The following is a 20,708-nucleotide window of genomic DNA, read 5'->3' on the forward strand; positions in this document are numbered from 1 at the left end:
AAGTAACAAGAATCTGGTACATGGATAACCTCTGAATGAGGTTAAGTAATCTCACACTATCTCTTTGGTCCACTTGACGCAGATTGATCATTGTACTTATGTTTTCCCTTTTCTTGTGTGTGTACAGAATTATCATGGAATGATGCACATTATACCACTAGCCAATTGTAGCTCCAGGGAAGAAAGATTGGGGCAGATGGGGAAAAGGAAAGTGGACTTTTTTCTTTGAAAAAAAAAAACAAAAACAAACAAACAAACGAACAAACAAACAAAAAAACCATATTCTTTGGTTTTTGTTTCTGTTCACAGGGTTCAGTTTTCTAATAAAATAGAACTCAGAGAAGAATTGTAAGAGGAACCATTTCACAGAGAAGCATGCAAGACTGATATAATTACAAGGTCCAGATCTGGCTACTCTGATGTGTGTGGGTTACAGATGTTGAAACTTAGGAACAGAAACTAAAGTATCATTTACTTTCTTTGTGTCTAGACTCAGGTAGCTTTGGGCCAGCAGATGTCAATTCTTTTGGCAAAGTGAGCCAACAGCTATGCAGACTCACCTTAGGAAGCCTCTGCCCCTGCATACCTGGCCAGTTCCCTTAGCCCTTAGGAACTCCTTGCTTCTATTACTTACCAGCCAAGCTGTCAGAAACATGAGCAAGGGAGAAGTCAGAGCCTACAATATCTGCTGAGATTTCAAGTGTATACAAAGGTTTGGACATGGTACAGTTACTTAGCATCAATGGGATGGCTGAGACGGAGTTTCAAGTTGAATTCAGATCCTAAGAACACATGGGCTTCTTTCTCCTCTAAAAGGTTGCAGAATGCAGCCACAGAGGTGGGAGCAGTTTGTAAACAGAGACCACCACACAGATGCAAGGGCTAGCTTGGAGAATGGAAGGGGAGAGGGTCTGGCCCATATAAAGGATCACCTCCCCCGTCCCTGTGAACATCAAAGGATGAACAAAGAAGGCGGAGGCAGGGGGACAACGGTAGAGCTTGGAATGTTGGCTTTTCCTCAAAGGTACTTCCTCTTTGTTGGGAATCAAATCCAGAGACACCAATGATAATGACTCTCATTTTATGGCCATTTTATTATTCAAGGTTGGCTCAGTGCAGTTCCCCTCAAAGGCATATGGATGAGGATGAAAAGTGTCAAGCTAATATTTTGAAGAAGACAAGTTCTATAACCAAGTTCTTCGTGAACAGATGCAGCGCTGGCTTGTTCGAATGTCTCTGCCTCCAGCAGGCCACCACAGCAAGAATCCAGTCTGCCCCTTGTGGGGACAGTGTGAAGGGCACAGGAAAAAGGGACCCTCTTCTGTATGCAGTTTTAGCAAGCCCATCAGCCTACTCCTGGAGTAGTTCCAGGAAAGAACTACTCAATGTACATTAGGACATTAAAGACAGAATTCAACTGTCTTTATAAACACCATCCAAGGGCACGGTAGACTTTAGTAGAGAGGAAAAACCAGGATGTGGCACAGTATTGCCGATGGACGGCCAGTGTTCCTTCAGGAGCATGGATAAGAATTTAATTCCCATGGTAGTTCATTAGTCTGGCTTGTCACTGTGTCAGTCTTGAAGCTGCACATGTGTAAAAGCGATTTGTTCAAAAGGAGTTAAAACGACTCTGTGGTCTCTTTTTACAGAGTTCTGCAAAATGGAAACACTTCTTCCTTTAATCTCTCCAGTAGTTAGAGTTGGCCAGCTCACCTCCTCACCCTTATGCTTCTCTGTCCCTAAAACTTGTCTGTAGGGCAGATAAGGTGATTCAATGAGTAAACGCTTGTCTCATAAGCATAAGGACCTGAGCTCAGGTAACCCGCACCTCAGATAACAAAGTGTAGCAGTACATACCTATGACACCAGCAGTGAAGTGCTGGGACAGAGAGGTCTTTGAGAGCTCACTGGCCAGCCAAGTGTAGCCAAAACAGCAAGCTCTGGGTTCTATGAAGAGACTCTGTCTCAAAGAATAAGATAGAGAACGACAGAAGTATCTGAATTCAACCTCTGGCCTCCTGTGGGCACGGGTGGGCAAATGCACATGTACACACATGCATAACACAAACATGCATCACACACACACACACAGACACATGCACGCATGCACACGCAGACACACCTCCATCAGGTAAGAGGTCAAGCACAGCCAGGATCTCTTGCTTTCTAATTGCCAGTTGCTATTTTGTGCTACACAGAGAAGAAGCAGCCTTCAAAGCCTTAAATATTTACTGTCTAGCTTATTGATTTCAGGCCTGAGGTAACAGAGGGAAACAGAAGGAAGTCTCAAAATGAATGCCAGTTTCTCACTTCTGTAGAGAATGTCCTATTACCTGGAGTCAGGCAGTCTCCATGGTGATGCACCATCCTTGATACACATACAAAGAATGTGGAAAGAGCATGAAGGCTCACGGCAGGTCTTTTCCTCACTGGCTCCGTGACCACATATGAGTCCTTCAGCCTTCCTAACCCTCCGTTTCCTCAGCTACAATGATTTCTAGACATATAAGGGGCTATCATGGCAGAGCAGAGACATGCTGGCTGGAGCTGGGAGCTGGGAGTTTACATCTTGAACAAAGCAGAAAAAGAAAACTTGTGAAGCTTTTACACACTCAAAGCTCACTTCCAGTGTCTTCCTCTGACAAGACCACACCTCTTAAGCCTCCTCAAATGGTACCACCGCCAGCAGCTCAGGATCCAGTGTTCATATGGCAGAGCCTAAGAAAGACTTTGTCATTCAAGCCACTGCAGGGGAGGAAGGGGGAAAACCAGAAAGGAGGAAGAACAAAGGGGAGGCAAAGGTTTTGAGTCTTTAGATAATCTTGAGACTCATGCCTAACTCTCTCTCTCTGTGTGTGTGTGTGTGTGTGTGTGTGTGTGTGTGTGTTATTGTTATCACAACAGAACCCTGGGGCACAGCTCAGATTCTGGAGATTAAAAGCCTTTACCCTTTCCAAAGTTTGTCTGCATTAAGCATCTGTTTTATAATGACTATCAAATGATATGAAAAGGGAGACTGAGAAGAGAACCATCTTCATGGTAAAGTGGTCAGATTCTTTACACATGAACACACACACAAGAGACGTACAAACAATTTACACCATTGTTTTGTGACATTCGGAACACAGAGTCTAATAGAAACAGATGCATAAATGCCCTTTGGCAAGCAACACTTTGCAAGATTGGGGCTGCCTGTGGCTGATTACATGACTGGTGTGTCAGAAGTAGAGTTTTAAGTTCAAAATACTCGCTAACAGAAATCATTACAACACACAGGCTTGGTTGTAGTTGAATAGTCTACATTTTGGATACATTTAAAAGAAAACATTTCAATGTGTTTATGTTCAAGCTCAGCCTTAAAGGGTAACCTTTCAACTTAAGAGCCGTTGTGGACAAGTGCTCTTGAAACTGTCCTGCGTTTAAAACCCAATTGCTCATGACTATAGAGAATACATTGCCTTCTTCTTAGAGCCAGCATGCAGGAAATGAGCGCCCGTGAAGTGATTTGGCCCAAAACTTATGAGTGTTTTCCTGTAGGCACTTAGCTGGTTTTTCTTCTTCTTTCATTCCCAGTAAAGAGACTGATCATGGATGTTTTCTTCAAAGACAGTTGAAAAATTAAGCCCTCCTTACTTTAGAAGTGCATTCGCTGTCTGGTTGCTTAGAGTGTCAGAGCATGTGTGTCTGTACAAAAGAGTGGGTGTCTTACCGTGTTAAGGGCTAATGGGGCTCCTAAACCAGAAAGGTATGCTTTTGGCTCGAGAAACAACGGGGTCACTAAGTCCAGAACAGGGAAGAAAGGGGCCTTTCTGTGGTAGTGTTCAGAGGAGTGTCAGGTTCCCAGAAGAGAAAAAGGGGTCATAAACATCACTGTGCCCAAAGCATGGCCTTCAGGAGAAAAAGTAAAAGGTCTTGGTGATCTTCCATGGCCAAGACAAGTGGTCATGCTGTGAGTACACACTCAGTGTTCCCCTTGTCCTCAAGCTCAGAATTGCCATAAACCCTAGAACTTAGAATCAGCCCCAACTGGGAAGTTATTCCAGGACTAGATGAAGCCCTTTTATCCAGACAGGGTAGGATCTGGAGTTGAAGCTGAGTAATATTACAGATAACATATTTTGTGCTCATACCTGAATCTAAAAGTTGATGGTCAGAAATCAGTACATCTTTGATTGAAGGGATGGTGCAATGTTGCCTCTTTGTAATGTACATACAGCTGATGAAGATGTAAAAGATCATACATGTGTATACTGTGTTTATTCAAATCGCTACTGAGTACTCCACACTGGGAGTACTCTCTCCGAGCCTCAGGCTGCTGACAGTTCATACCTGTGGTTCAACCTAGGGAATTAACTGTCGCCACAGGAAGCAATTTTGCTCTTCTCAGATGCAAGGGCAGCCTTTCAACTCACTCAATCTAAGAACCCTGAAGAGCCCTCTCAGCACCAGGGCTCCTGCTGGGCTGGGCTGGGCTGGGCTGGGCTGGGCTGGGCTGGGCTGGGCTGGGCTGGGCTGGGCTGGGGCAAATGCAGGTCCCACAGCTCCACCCTACTTCCTGAATATGCTCATTTCTACTGTTAAAGCCATCCAGTCTGTGGTGTTTTGTTATAGCGGAGTGACATGAGACATCAGTTATGAGTTTCTAGAGGCTACCGACTGCTTAGAATGACCTTGGTGAGTCAGGAAAAGCACACATATGCATCTGCTGCTGTGTTACAGCATTTCCACAATGCCATCATCCTTATGAAGATGACATAATCCTCTATGCTCCATCACCCCCTCCTCTTCTACCTTCTTTAGTTTTAACTTTTCCCATGTCATTAACAGGTCTTCACTGGCAGATACAGCAAATCATGGGAGATGATTTCCCCTGCTGCGGTACAACAAAATTGACCCAGTCATGAATTTACAATATGCTGAACTCTTTCCCATGCAAGTTCTATATCCTGTCCTGTTAGAAACAGAAAACTGTACGTTTTCTAGACACCTGCTATGTTCTTCAGTCCTTCAGGACAAGAGCAGTTGGTTCTTCATTAGATGATCAGTGTTCTGGCCCCTGGGTGAAAGGGAACAGCCTGTGACTGGGTTTTAAGTGAAGGATACCAATTTCTCAGCAAAATTCTTGATGTGTAAGGTTAGTTCGGTTTGGTAGAAAATCCCACTGTATTGGTTTTGTTTGGCTTATTTATTTACGTGCATTTGTTTTGGCAGAGCTCGGGATCAAGTCAGGGCTCTGCACAGGCTGGGCGCCTGCTCTATCACTCCAATGCAGCTCAGTTTCTTTCTTAAGTACAAGAACCTCCCTCTCTGTCACTTTCTTCTTCACCTTAGTAAGCAAGCCAGGAAAACGTGGCCCGTGAGGTACTCATTCAATAGAACACTGACTCAGTTTCTCTTTCATCCCCTTATAAATGCTCATGATTACAGGACAGGATATGTACATCTTCCTGGAGGAAGTGCTAGCACCAGGCAGGCTCAATGGCTTGGGACAGCTACCAGCCAACAGAGTAAAGAAAGACAAGTCAACTCAGTTAGCTTCCTAGGACTCACCTTTGGCAAATGTTTCCTTGCTTAGCAGCTGAGTCTGTGCCCGGGGTCACATGATTTCTGTCTGCCCAAGCATCATTCGCTGTCACGTCTCATATTAATGACGTCAGAAGGTCCAATTTATCAGCACCAGATGACTTACATTTAGTTCTCAACCCCTTTTTATCTGCTCCACTTTCTGCTGTTAATGTTGTCTTTTCTCTTCTGCATTAAGGTTATTCCCTCATGGAAAGACAATGCCTGTGGAAGGGGCAGCATGTTCTAGAAAGAAACTGAAGGACCAAGGCTCCTGGGCTTGGATGCTCTCTTGAACACCTTCCTTCACTCTGCTCCTATCTCTGTTTTTTCATCTGCAAAGGAATTGCACAAACATGGGACAGCCATATATATATATATGTATACGTATATATACATATACATATACATATACATATACATATACATATACATATACATATACATATACATATACATATACGCATCTAATTTTTTAAAAGCACCATCTTTGTGGCTTTTGTGTAGTTACATTTTGGGCAGAAAGTGGTTTCAGTGCCACATGATTACTGCTAACTGATCCCAAGACCACTGCCAGGTTTGGTGATACCCGAGGAGGACTCACAGGACACATCCTATAGTCACAACAATGACGTAAGTCGGCACAAAAAGTAGCAAATTCTGTCCGCACAGTGGAAGCACATGGCCAGAGTCCAGTAGGAAAACAGGTGCTAGCCTCCAACCAAGGTCCTTCTCAAATGAAGTCACATGGACACTCTTGATTTGTTCAGCAATGAATTGTGGCATTGAGTGTGAAATGTGGTCAGTCATGAACGCTTGTAGAGACTCCACCCCCAGAGTTTTTACTGGGGATGGGGGAAGGCACAGAAACATGCCAAAAATCCAATTGTCAGAAGGAGTACAAGTGTTTCACATAAACCATATTGTTTATGTAAGCAGTTTAAACATACTGAGTCCCCGTTGTTAATAACGGAGAGTCTTACTGCAATCCAGCTTCCCAGACGCCCACCTCCTGCCTCTTGTGGGGTCACAGACGTGCTGCAGCGGGTTTCCTAGTTCAGGCTTCTATACGACTCCAGGGTTTATACAAACCACGATAAAATAAACTGGCATTGTTTTCCCACCTGAGTCAATTTTTTTCCCCATTAATAAAGCAACATTTTTATTCAAGAAAGCTTGGGAAGTAAAAGAAAATAGAAAGAAGGAAAACATTGCCTGTGGAGAAATTTGGTGACAGAACTCTCTCTGGCTAATCACCTGTCACCTACTTGTGACCTGATTAGCATAAAGCCCATTTAAAAAATAGTCTGTGCCCATCTTTTTTTTAATCTTCTAGAAAAATTTCAAGGGATCTCCAAACATCTTGCAAACATCATTTGCAGTACCTATAATAATTCAGCATATAAAGATATACATACCCATTAACCATTTTGCCATTTTAAATGTAAGTAACCCTATAGCGATAATCTTTATACACAAAGCTGTCTCTGTATTTAGAATTGTTCCTTCTAGAAGAGTCTCAGAAATGAATTTACCAAGACAAAGGCTGTGACATTTGAAAAGTCTTCGTTGTGTCTTGCCCATGCTTTCTAAGGGTATAATCTAAGAGAGCCACTCACCAAACACCTCTCAAAAATGTAATAATGGCGCTTTCATTTGTTTTCCTTTGATATCTGTTCTTTTCTCTTTTCCTCTTTCCATTAGTCTGATCCCTGTGTTGTTTAATTAGCCTGCCATAGCGCACTGCTGTAGCAGAGTATTCGTTTATTTCTTTCTAAACCAAGATTATCACGCAAGAATCCTCATTACACTGTGGCTATGGGGCTATATACTAGACTCATTTGCTGGTTTCCTGAGTAAATGGGATCTATTTTCTTCAGATTTGGACTTGGGGGGCATGAGAGGGCTGCTTGAGACGTGGGGAGGTGGGGTCTGGGGTCCCTGCTGGTAGGCGGTGCCCGGTACAGCTGAGGAAGTGCAAGAAGAATAAAGAAGTTCTGAGAGGGAGAGTTTGAAAAGACAGCCAGCGGTGCAACGTAATATCCATCAGGAACAGTGTTGACTGCACAGCGCCAGGAAGAAGTGCGCAGTGAGAAGAGACCCAGTTTGGAAGTAGCTAGCTCAGGCTGTGTTCTCCTGCCTTCTCTACCTTGTCGCTCAAGAGCCTGCGTTCCTCCCCTTCCTCTTTAGTAATGGGGAATGCCAGACCCTACCCACCTGCCTCACAAGACCTCTGAGAATCCCATTCAGATTGGGTAACTAAGGTTCAGGACATCAGTGTGGGTATTGTCTGGTACATGAATGCATGAACCGATGATTACAAAGAAAGGAAAGGAGAGAGAATTTCAAAAGTTGTGGGAAATTCTCCCAGAGCCTCTGCTGGGCTGAAGCAGTGGGCAACCACAAGAATGGGAAGAGGCGGTTTTGAAATGCCCGTAAATACTGCCCAACTAAAGCATGCTTCATTAGCAAGGTTCAGGTGTCATTGCAGTGGGGATAGTTTAATTAGGAGGAAGTCCCACTGAGACCTAGCTTTTGCCCTGGTTTTTTTTTTTTTTGCTTGTTTGTTTGTTTTGCTTTGTTGTTTGTTTGTTGATAGGAAAATACATTTGAAAACATATACATACAAATGATTTACTGGCACAATTCTTGCTAAATTAGTGATAATTAAGCTGAACCAAACAGTGAGAATTCTCTCTCTCTCTCTCTCTCTCTCTCTCTCTCTCTCTCTCTCTCTCTCTGTGTGTGTGTGTGTGTGTGTGTGTCTGTGTGTGTGTGTGTGTGTGAGATATGGATGGTGGAGATTACTTAAGACTTTTCTTATAAAAATTATGCATGTACAATTTAGAAAATACAAAAAGCACAAATACCCCAGATTCTTTCTCTCAAAGGCAGCCATCACACACACACACGCGCGCGCGCGCACACACACACACACACACACAAATCATCACCAATTTCTTGTAATATTTTTGATCAGATTTATAATATCATTTGTTCTTTAGACAGCGTGCCAATGGAGAAATTTTGGTTTTGGAGTCACACAGAGGCTATCATAGCCATGTCTCTGGGGACTGCAGAGATGGTTCGATGGTTAAGAACATTTGCTGATCTTACCAGTGACCTGGGTTTGATTCCCAGCATCCACTTGGTGGCTCACAACCATCCATAAATCTAGTTCTAGGCACCCTCCTTCACTATTTTGGACCGCAGGCACCTAGGTAGTACTCATACATATATCCAGATAAAACAGTCATAGAGATAAAAAATTTTAAAGATCTTAGCATATTTAGAGTCTTGCCTACTTGCTGGCTACAACACTGTAGGAAAGTCATTTAGGTTTTCTGGGTCTTGCTTTCCTTATCCATAAAATGGAACACATGATTCTTAACTTTCCAAGTCATTAGTCACTTAAAATAACATGCACAAAGGAATACACTAGGCTGGGGAAATCCTCAGTGGTAAGGCATTTGCCCGATACCTGCAGAGTCCTGAGTTCCATCTACAGCATTTCAAACAAAAATGCAGACATCCACAGAGATTGGTTTTCAGAAACGACACTACATGCAAGACTTTACCTAGAAACAGGAGTTCAAGTCATTTAAAAGAAGGTACGGCTGGTTAGTTTTACGTTAACAGAAGCAAGGGTCATTGGAAGGAGTGAACCTCCAATGAGAAACTTCCCCTGTAAGACTGGCCTGACCGAAAGCCTGAGGAAACATTTTCTTGAGTCATGATTGATGAGGGAATGCAGAGCCCACTGTGGGTGGTACCACTCCCTAGGCTGATGTCCTGGGTGGTATAAGAGAGAAGGATGGGCAAACCATGGGGAGTGAGCCAGCAAGCAGCACACAGGGTATATTAGGAACAAAATATTTATTTAAAATTTATTCCTGCCTTTCTTTCAAGAGGATTAGGGGCTTGAGAGGTATCTGCAACTTTAGATTAAACCACCCAGGCAAGATTAGAACTCAACAACCATTCCTATCATTAACCTTCATGGATTGAACACCTTCTATGTTCTAGATCACTCTACTAAGCACAGAAGTACAAAGATATAGGAGGCTTATGTTCTCCCAGAAGCTTCCATGTTAAGCAATGTCTTCTAAAAGTGTGAGATAAAGACCTCTAGTCCTCCTATATAGAATCTCCCAAGGTGATTTTGAAAATCAAGAAAAGGGTATTGAAGATGGCTAATCCCCTGCTTTAGGGTCCTTCTTTATGTAGAGCATGTGGGACTTACCAGTATTGACTAACCACTTTCCCTTTTGATGGTCACACACACTGGCCTGGCAATGCCCAGAGAGGAAAGAGATTTAGCAATGAATTCTGACCTATGGGTGCAATAGTGCATTTTGCAGAAGGGTGGAGTCTCTGAGTGTGTGTGTGTGGGGGGGGGGACTTTGGAAAACTCCAGACCCAAACTCAGCTGGTACCGTGTGAAACTCGGCCTAGTTGCATCCCTCCGCGTCATTGCTATCATCTGTGCCTCGCCTGCCTCAGAGTGGTGTTTCATTGCTTGAGATGTTTTATAAAGAGGTGTTGAATACACTGCCTTATTCACCGAGGGTGCTAGAAATATCATGCCATTGTCCTTGTCTTCCCCAAAGGCAAACACAGTCACACCCCAATCTATGCTCCAACTGTGGTACTAACTCCATCCCGGAGGCACTTCCCGGGAGATCAAGGGTACCCCAAGCCTTGACAAAAATCTTGTCTCTGGAGCCTCCCTATTCACTTACAGGAGCTAAGGACTAAATCCCCTCCACCACCACCCCCACACACTGCTCTCCATCTTTAACACCCCCCCCCACACACACACCACTATCACTTTTCTCTCTCAGTTCTATGTAGTGAGAAACAGACAGTTCCCCGGGAGACTGCAGAGGAGGAAACCTGTTACCAGTTTTGTCAGCTCCTGAAATGGCAGATGGCTGCAGCTTGCAGCCTCTTGCTGTAGCCAAGATGTCTTCATCTGTCCTCCCAAGACCCCAGGAAAGTGCTACTGGCAAGAGAAGGAGAAAGGGATCAGAATTTGGTATAAGGCCTTGCATCCGGAGGGCCCGTTATGGGTTTAGATGTGTGACGTGGGTTTAATGGTAGTCAGGGGGCAGGTGATTAGGAGCATCAGGCCGCTCTGATCGTCCCATACACAGCCCCTGATAGCTTCCAGCGCTCTGAAGCCTTGTTTGCTTTCTCTAAGGCAGAAATCCCACAAGGTCTGCCCGCTGCCAGCTGTCGAGCTAACGAACTGTCTGCGTGCTGCTGAGTGGGAGCCTGCAGCCTGGCCAGGCTCAGCATCCCGGGCTGTCTCCAAGTGTGATTGCCTTTATCTAACCAGTGCAGGCGCCCTCCTAATCAGGCGGCTGCTGGCCTCCAAGGGTCAAACCCGGACCATCGCTACCTAAACAAACAACGACGATGTCACCTTTGGGGGGAGACTGATAAGCAGTTGGCAGGCAGGCCACGAGCAAGAGAAGGCGCCAGCAGCCGGCAATCTGCGAAAGCCGTAAATATGCTGCAGTCTCAGCAGGGAGACGGGCAATATAGCCACCAAGAGGCCTTTGTTTAATGAGCTGTCAGAAAGCAGGCATGAAATTATGTTTGAAAACATGTGCAAGCTGCAGAGACAGAGTGGGGCCTATAAATGGACCTCTTCCTTCACCAGAGATGTTTGCAGCATCTTATCAGTGTGCTGGCTGTCGTCGGATGAAAGCTATCATTAGCAAACTAATGGTGTTTGAAAGCTACAAATTTCTCTCTCTCTTCTCTATTCTTGACTTAAATGGATTATAGAAAAAATTTTAATTGTTTTATTTTTCTTTCCTTGGGATTTTGGTAAACATGCACATTGGAAGAGAGTCAAAAAACAAAAACAACAACAAAACATCCCAAAAACTGTATCTGTGGAAGGGTGAAGGAGCAGTTAGGCCCAGAGTCTCAGAGAGTACTTAGCTTATATTCTTTCCAGCTCTGTGGAGACCCCATTCAGAGAACTCTAATGCAGCTCCAGCTACCGCTTTATTTCAATCAGGCCCATAAAAGAAGGCATAAATATAAAAGAAATTGCTCTCCGATAATCTGCATATTAAAATTAGTGGGATTTTTACCACATCAGCCATCAAATACAGAACGATTTTCCAAGGACGGGAAACTACCCTTGTGGGCCACATGGATGCGGAGTTTATCTCTGTTGAGGGTGAAACTTAGAGACTTTTAAAACATCTGCCAGGACGGAGAGGCTCGGCTGATTCAGGACCCATTTGGGCCGGGTCTCAAACTCTGCACGATGTATGTGGGCCTGTTTGTTCTGATGTGGGCACCAAACCTGACTCTCTCCACAAGGCAGCAGACTCAGTCTCCTACAGCAAAGCCACACCAGGAGAGGTGAGAAATCAGAGGGAACCCGCTGTGTGGAAGGGAAGGCATGAGTGGGAGCAAGGCCAGTTAGAGAATCAGATATTAAAGAAAATCTGTAGAAGAGAATGCTACCCACCAAGTAATATTAACAGTAATATTTCAGCTCCTGCAGAAATATGAAAGTGCCAGAAGTCCACCAGACATTGTGTGCTCAGATTAGCTTCAGAGAAGGGCGTGGCACCCAAAGGTCCCATTCCCTTCCAAGTCTTTGAAACCATCTTTTGCCCCTCTCTCTGGAGCAGTCAGAAAATCTGGGCACAGAAGTGGTTTGTCTATGTTAACGAGAAGGGGGAACTGTAGTCTACACTGGTGACCAGAGAAGTGACACACACAAAAATTAGCAAGACGACATGGCCAGACTATGCTCTGCCCAAAGCAAGAAGAAAAGTTGACCTTGTCCTTCGCAGTTTTCCAAGTGGGGAGCAGGGACTGAGGGTGCTAGAGCCGAACTGCTCTGTGGATGGTTATATCACTTTTAGGTTGGAAAAAAAATTTAGTTTATTCCAGTTCAGTAAATAGGGAATGAGGCCTTATTAGGTGATTATATTGTGTTAAGCACTGTGCAAATAGTTAAAAACTATGTGGCTGCGTACCCCTTCTCTGAATCCCCACCCTGTGTGTGTGTGTTACTGGTATACATGTGTGTTATGGTGGTGGTGTACGTGTGTATGTGTGTGTGTGGTGTACCTATGTGTGTTTGTGTATACGTGTGTATGTGTGTGTGTGGTGTACCTATGTGTGTTTGTGTATACGTGTGTGTGATGTGTGTGTGGTGTAACCTGTGTGTGTTTGTGTGTACGTGTGTGTGTGTGTGTATATATATGTGTGTGTGTGTGTGTGTGGTGCTGGTGTACCTGCGTCTGTATGAATGTGGAGGTCAGAGTTCAGCCTTGGTGTTGTTTCTCAGGGGTCACCCACTTTAGGTGTTATTTGTTGTTCTTTGGTTTCGAGAAGGGGTCCCTTACTGGATCCTGAGGCTCACAAATTAGGCTGCACTGAATGGCCAGCTGACTTCAGAGCTCACCCCTCTGCTTTCCCAGCGCCCACCCCCAGCTTTTCACATGGATTCTAGGGATTTAACTTGGGTTTACGTAATCAGGTGGCAGACAGTTTAGAGGCTGTGCAGATCCCTAGCCCGTGACTGTGTCTTTGTCATTGTCTCTCTCCAGCTCCCCCATCCTGCCCCAAATTCACTTGTCACTGGCTCTTCAAGCCTCCTTTGGGAGCTCAGGCAGGAGACAATGATGTCTTGCCACAAAGACTAAGAACCTGTTTTTATATCCCTAAAGCTTTATATTTTCTTGAATCCCTACTAATGTGCAACAATCTCACGAGTGTACAAAAACAACCACCTTGGGGCTGGAGAGATAGCTCAACAGTTAAGAACCCTTACTACTCTTTCGAGGGACCTGAGTTTGGATTCCAGTGACCTCATGGTGGCTCCCAGCCATCTGTAACTCCAGCTCCAGGAGATACATCCTCTTCTGGCCCCCATTGGGCACGTGATACACTTACATATATGTAGGCAAAACACTCATATATATATATATATATATATATATATATATATATATATATATATATATATATACATGTATGTATGTATATTAAGAATAAATATTTTTAAAAGCCCAACTATCTTGAATATTTGTGCATATTTATATTTTGTTTATTTTTTAATTTGCCCGTGTTTAAATAATTCAAAACTCCTTCCTACTCAGGCCCTAGCGCCCCTCCCCCATGATCACCACCCTCCGTTTCTTGAGTATGTAGAGATTTGCTTAGGATTTTTAATATAATATTGTAAATAATTAATAAGATTTGTTGAGAATATCGTACACTGCCTCTCAATCATATTCACCCTTTATTTCTCCAACAGCTCCCTAATCCACGACCCCAGATTCCTACTTCCTCTTTTTTACAAAAATAAAAATATAACCAGTCCAATCCAGTTTGTGGTGCTCATCTACTCATGGCTGAGGGGCCATCTGCTGGAATGTTGTTGACCTACCAGGGGCCTCACCCTTCAAGGAAACTGTGTTTCCCACAGAAGACCTTAAATGTCAGTAGCTCCTCAGTTAGGGATAGGGACCCATGAGCCCCTCCAGTTCCCACACTGGAATGTTGACTGGCTTGATTTTGTGCATGTCTTGTGTGGCAGCCATGTCTCCTGTGAGTTCATGGGTATAGAGGTCCTGCCATGTACAGAAGATCCCGTTTCAGTGGTACCCTCCGTAACCTCTGACTTTTACACTTTTCTGCCTCTCTTCTGAGATGGTCCCTGAGCCTTATGAGGATGCAGGGCTACACAGACTGGCTCTGCACCCCACTGACACTTATTCTTTGCATTTTGACAAGTCCTGAGTGTCTGCCTTATTGTCCACTGCACCAAGAAACTTCTATGGTAAGGTCTGAAAACTACAGTAATGAGAGAGAGAGAGAGAGAGAGAGAGAGAGAGAGAGAGAGAGAGAGAGAGAGAGAGACAGAGAGACAGAGAGAGAGAGACAGAGAGAGACAGACAGAGAGACAGACAGAGAGACAGACAGAGAGACAGAGAGGTACAGGACACTTTGATTCTATGGTGACCTAGCACAATAACAATAGTAGGTTTACCCTTGGGATCTGTGAACTCCCCAATCTTTGCTTCTTGGGCAAATTTATAGTAGCAGGCACATGTTTCCCTCTGTGGACTGGGTCTTAAACCCAATGAAAAAGAAGCTGGTCACCTCAAAGCATTCATGACACTACTGGACCCATCGGCACACCCGTCACATTGGCTACTATTGTGGCTTGTAGGGTTCACAGCTGGGTAAGGCTGTTGATAACCTCCCCTGCAGACCAATAACCTGCTGGCACTTTGAAGCTAGCCAGCAGAGAGGAAGCTTCCTGACTAGTGCTGACATGATTTCCCTATGTCCTGTGACCAAGGTATGACATATTTTCAGTAATAGGATTTTACCATCAAGTTATGGTGGGCAACCAAGAGCAATGACAATAGCCTGTATCGTGTGTGTGTATGTGTGTGTGTGTGGTGTGTGTGTGTATCTCTCTGTGTGTGTATCTGTGTGTGTGTATGTGTGTGTGTGTGTGTGTGTGTGTGTGTGTGTGTAAGGGGGTCTTGGGGATACCCCTGATCAGGCACCTTACACCTGGAAATGGGCTTTTTATCTGGAAACCTATGGATTCTGGAAGAAGGGATACATGTGTGTGTGTGTGTGTGTGTGTGTGTGTGTGTGTATGTATCTGTGTGTGTATCTGTGTGTGTGTATCTGTGTGTGTATCTGTGTGTGTGTATCTGTGTGTGTATGTATCTGTGTATGTGTGCATGTTTGTGTGTCTTATATGAAACAGTAGGTATCCACATATCTTTTTCAAATACCCTTGGGGTTAGGTTCCCCCCTTCCCACCCCTTCCTTTTCTGACTTCATCTCGTTTGCCATCAGAAGTTCTGATCCAGATGAGAATGTGAGTATAAGAGTTGAGGTGTAGACTCACCTAGCCTCAGATGGGAGTTTTGTCAACTATTACCCCATTATCCAAACAGTTTACTTTATAATCAATTTGCTTTTCATAACTTGAAATGACACCTCGGTCGTGTCCTGAATTCCTTAGGTGTACGTACATCTTCTCCCTATGCATTGAAATTTTTGCATGCATCTCAGCCTCTGAGATGCTCTCTGTTTTGTTGTACTGATTTGCTCTTTACTTGTGTGTGGACTCCACACTGCTTTGTTTTGAGCAGACATATTTAAGTTTTCCAAGTAAGCAATCGTACCATTCACAAATAATATTATTTTGACTTTCTTCTTTTCAGTATCTATATTTTCAACTTGTTCTGCTTTCATAATTGTACCTGCTAGTAACTCCAGAATATTGTACAGAGCAGTAGTAAAATCCAAGTATCTACACTGAATTTGTTAGAAATGGAACTTGGGTAGATGAATTTTATCAGACGTCATTTCAACGTCTAGGAGACTAGGATGGCTTTCTTTCTATGATTGATTAATTAATATGGTGAATAATAAAAATAGTAATCAATTAAGAATGGCTAGCCTCAGGTCGAAGCCTGCACAGCCTTGGGATAACTCCTACACAGCCTCTGGGGCAGAGACTTTACAGGTAGTCTTTTCACGTCTTTATTTCTGAATATTTAGGTTTTTCACTTCTTCTCTTTAACCCAGAAGTTATTTAATAATGAATGTTTTTAGGAACACGAGTCTTTTATCTTGACAGCATGGTTGTGACCAGAGACAGTGATCTGTACTGGTTCTCCCCTGTAGGTTCTGTTGATATCTTCTGTTCTTACAGATGACCACTTCACACTCTCACGGTGCTCAGATCTCTAACACTTGCTGTGTCTGAACTATTGCCCAATGACATTGTTTCCCACTTTACTGGAAATCACAACGGGAACACTGGAAGACAATTCCCAGCTTCTCACGGTAACTTCTTCCTGCCTGCCACAATCTGAAGTTTGGGGATTGTTCTCTTCACCCACCCTATTACAGAACTGACCTTGTCTTGTCTCCAAGACAAACCTAAGTATGTATATGAGCTCTCACCACACTTTTTTACTCAAAGATGCTGCCCTAGCCATTCTCCCTGCTTCGTTCACTATCAACACTTTCTCCTCTGTAGCAGGTCTATTCTATCAGCATACAACCTCAGCATTAGTTTATTGCCTTAAAAGTGAAAATGCGAGATTGAATTTGCTGCTTCTCATAGTGCTTGCCCCTCCCCCTTGATCTTCCTTACCTACCTGCCACCTAACAAAACTCCTTGAAAGACTGTCCAATCCCACACCCTCCCAATGTCGGTGAAGTTGATTCTGGTTAGTCTGTGGATTCTAACACACCAGTGACTTCCATGGAGCACACTCTGGGTTCTCATAGAACTTGACAGATGGGTGCTATAAAGCACAGAAGACCTATCCCTTCCCATGGAAATGATTTCTTCACTTGTTCTATAAGAAGGGTGTATACTTAACACTCTTAGATTTCTCTCACTGTTCTTTCTTAGTCTTCCTTACTGGTTCCATTTGCCCCTTTCACCTTGTAACACTGACATGTCACAGACATGGTCCAGGTTCCCTTAATCTCCTTTCCTTCTCCTCAATTCTTTGGCTTTAAATCACATCTGTATGAGAAGGAGATAGCCACCTCGCACCCTGTCCTCAGCTTGTAGTATACCCCGAGGTGACCTTCTCTCAGGTTCACAGCTTTACACGGCAGTTATCTTCAGAAGTTCTCCAGTGCATGCCTTCCCCCATGGTGACCGCACTGAACATTAGCACATATCAAATATTGCCAATTATGTCTCCAATGGATGCCTCAAAGGTATTGTACCTGAGCCAAAATCCTAATTTTATCTACCTATAGCTCCCCCAAACTCAGCCAAAGGTACCTGTTCTCTGACTCAGGGGAGCCGTCAGCCATTAGAAAGTGTCATATTACTGTGCCAGAGGAGTGCTGGCCATAGCCATAGCAAGGGACAACTTGCCAGAAAATGGCGAGAAGAGAGTTTCTGTGTTATGAGATCCTTTAAGGCATGAGCTAACCTCCACCTCCGTGGTCTGCGTGTCACCTCTTTTCAAGTTCCAGTATAATGCTTTGACCTGAAAAAGACCTCATCTTTGTGGATTCAGGGACTATCCACTCCCCTAATTGAAGTCAGATGGCTGGCTTGTGGGTTTCTCTCCCCCCTTTCCCGAGCTGCCTCTTAACAGCTGTGGTCTATTGCCAATGAGTTATCAGTGGACAGACATGAGATTCCTTTATGATGTTAAATGACATATTACAGTGTTTCTTCCACAAACTACAAAAGCTGAACACCATGGACAATATTAAATCTTGTGTGGCGGTTACTCATTCCATAAAAGACATGTTGATTTCTGAACTCTAACTGCATGATGATTTTTGGCCATTTTCCTAACATATGCTCCATTTCAATGAAAAAATATTTTCATAGAATTGGACGATCTTCATTAGTTTCATATTTTTGGGCAATATTAACAGCGGCAAGAGTTGGATCTGACCTTAAGTGTTGGAAATGGATCAATCATTATTAAAACACAATTAAATTAAGATTAAGACCTACCAATGTAATAATTGATTCAGGCAAGGGTCATCGCCAGATGCCTCAGCCACTTAATACTGTACCATATGGTCTCATGATCACACAGGATATCTATTACTTACATGGAGAGGATTGCAAGATACTAGCTGACTAACTAAACCAAACTGACATGATCAGTACTGGTCTCCCTGTCACGCTGTGCTTCTGGATGGGATGGGGAAAAATATGATGGCATCAGAATTCTTAACAAAGGTGTTTAAGATGATATTAGTCAAGAAGAAACAGGGAAGTCTAGCAAAACCACTGCAGTTACTAAGGGGAAAATCCAGTACCTATGGATATCGACTTAGGGCTGAAGTATTGCAGCAAGTGGGACTAACTTTCAAATAGCTGGGTAACATAGAGCAGGTGGCAGCTGTGAAGGAGGCAGATGTACCTAGTGTTGCTGCGTTATAAAAGTAAGATGGTAATTTTATGGTACTTCTTTTGAAAATTGCAACGCACATGAATGGAAGAATATCCTATGGAACAGACCTCCCTTTATCTTTGAAGGTTGCTTAATTCTTTCTCCATGATGGCAGCCGTCTCTTACGTTCTGATTTCCATCCATTGCCTCTCACTATGAATCGTACCAGTTGTCATAATACCAATTACCTTCCTTGAACATTACTGTCATGCAATTTTCTTCAAATAGGAATGTTCCATCCTGAAGGGAGGATGGAAAGACTGAGGAAGGTAAGGAAACTTACAAGGTTTAGTCAGGTGCTAAGTTACAGGACTCATGACACACACACCCCCAACACACACACACGAAGTGACGACTCATCTTGGTTGTTCACTTGACTAGGTTATTCGAAGGGGGACAATCCACCCTGTATGGAAGTGGCACCCTCGGTCACTGCTCAGGTAAAAGAAAGTCCCAGGGTAAAACATGATTGCTTTGCCTCAATGCCTCCACATCTCATCCGTAGCCACTCCGTCTACCCACAGGAGAAGCTTGTCTATCTTATCCTCACCACAGCTGCTGGCACATTCTTCTCCTGATATCAGAACTCAGCTTCTGGGATCCCAACATGCCCTGAGGACACCACTTCTCCTGTAATCTTCCAGATCTTTATGAACAGAATAGTACTGATGACATGTCCAGCCTTGAGAACTAAGAAGCTATCAGGGCCGGGCAGTGGTGGCACATGCCTTTAATCCCAGCACTTGGGAGGCAAAAGCAGGCGGATTTTTGAGTTCGAGAGTTTGAGGCTAGCCTAGTCTACAGAGTGAGTTCCAGGACAGCCAGGGCTACACAGAGAAACCCTGTCTCGAAAAAAAACAAAAACAAAAAAACCAACCAACCAACCAAGCAAACAAACAAAACAAAAAAAGAAGCTGTCAGGTTCTCTCCAGGGCAAAGGCAATCATTTTTGGAATACCCAAACTGTACCACGTAAGACAGCCTAATAAATATCCTTTTAACATATACTATCCTATGAGTTCTATTCCTAACTGTGATATCCATGTCTGTGTGAGTAGTGGACTTACTGTGGAACTGCCTGAAAGTTGTCCAGGAAGGTCTAGAATCACATTACCCATGCTGAGGTGAGCTTCTCAGTGACATAGCTGCCCAGGAGTCACCTATGACCTGTAAGTATCTTTACCTGTGCCTCTGTAAGTAGACCCCACCCATGTTTCTGTGACTCCAATAATTTCACTGATTCACAAAGATAGGCCTGGTGAAACTGTTGCCCCTTGTGTGATGATTAGACATCTGTTTGTATTTCCCATGAAAAGTCACACAGTACTTCCTGTACAGTCACATGTGAGTCTAGGAGCTAGGGCAGATAGCATTTACTGGTTGCATTTTCTAGATACAGAAATAAAAATGAAGGTCATGTGATTCATTACAGTCTCTCTGAAATTTTCAAGGAATGCCGCTTGTGCTGTACAAAGCCTCTGAGTGGGCCCCACTTTGTGTCTGCAAATGGTAGGAGGTACAGAGAAGGGTGGGGAGATCTCTCTCCTCAGAATCAGATAGGCTGAGGTAATCCCGAGGAAGAGAGATCATTTCCCTCAGTATCCCATTTTATTTCCCAGCCTTATTCTGTCATTTTATCAGGCTGGGAAACAAGTCTAATATAAATACCACCAAAAAGACCAGAATTGCACCAGCTGCAAAGATTGAAGGAAAACACAGGATAGTGAGAATTGCTAACACCTTAAGGACATTCCCTCATTCTGTATGACCTGTACACTCATCACTGGGTGATCCATATAGACATCATACAGTTTCCAATCATGTTCCTCCACGCAACATGGGTGGCAATAAATAATACTGACAGAGAAATCCAGTGTTAACTGGAGGGATAAAAAACTGTTTGAAAACAAAAAGACATAACAATTTATTAGGAGTTAGCAACTACTTTTGTCTGAATCCCACTGGGTAGATGAAGAACGAGAATGGACCCATCTGTTTGGTTTCTACTCTTGTTTGCTCTTCCTTTGGCAGTAGCGAATAGTGGGATTGATGAAATATCACCAGAAAACAGAATATTTAAATGTCAGTGAGAGATCAAAAACTATATAACACGCATTTAGAAGTGCATCTGTAGATGTTGAAGCCACCTACCGCACAGCCACATCTACGTTCTCAAGGCCG

The sequence above is a fragment of the Grammomys surdaster genome, unplaced genomic scaffold (assembly GCF_004785775.1).
Source record: "Grammomys surdaster isolate TR1022 unplaced genomic scaffold, NIH_TR_1.0 125861, whole genome shotgun sequence".
NCBI classification, from domain to species: Eukaryota; Metazoa; Chordata; class Mammalia; order Rodentia; family Muridae; genus Grammomys; species Grammomys surdaster.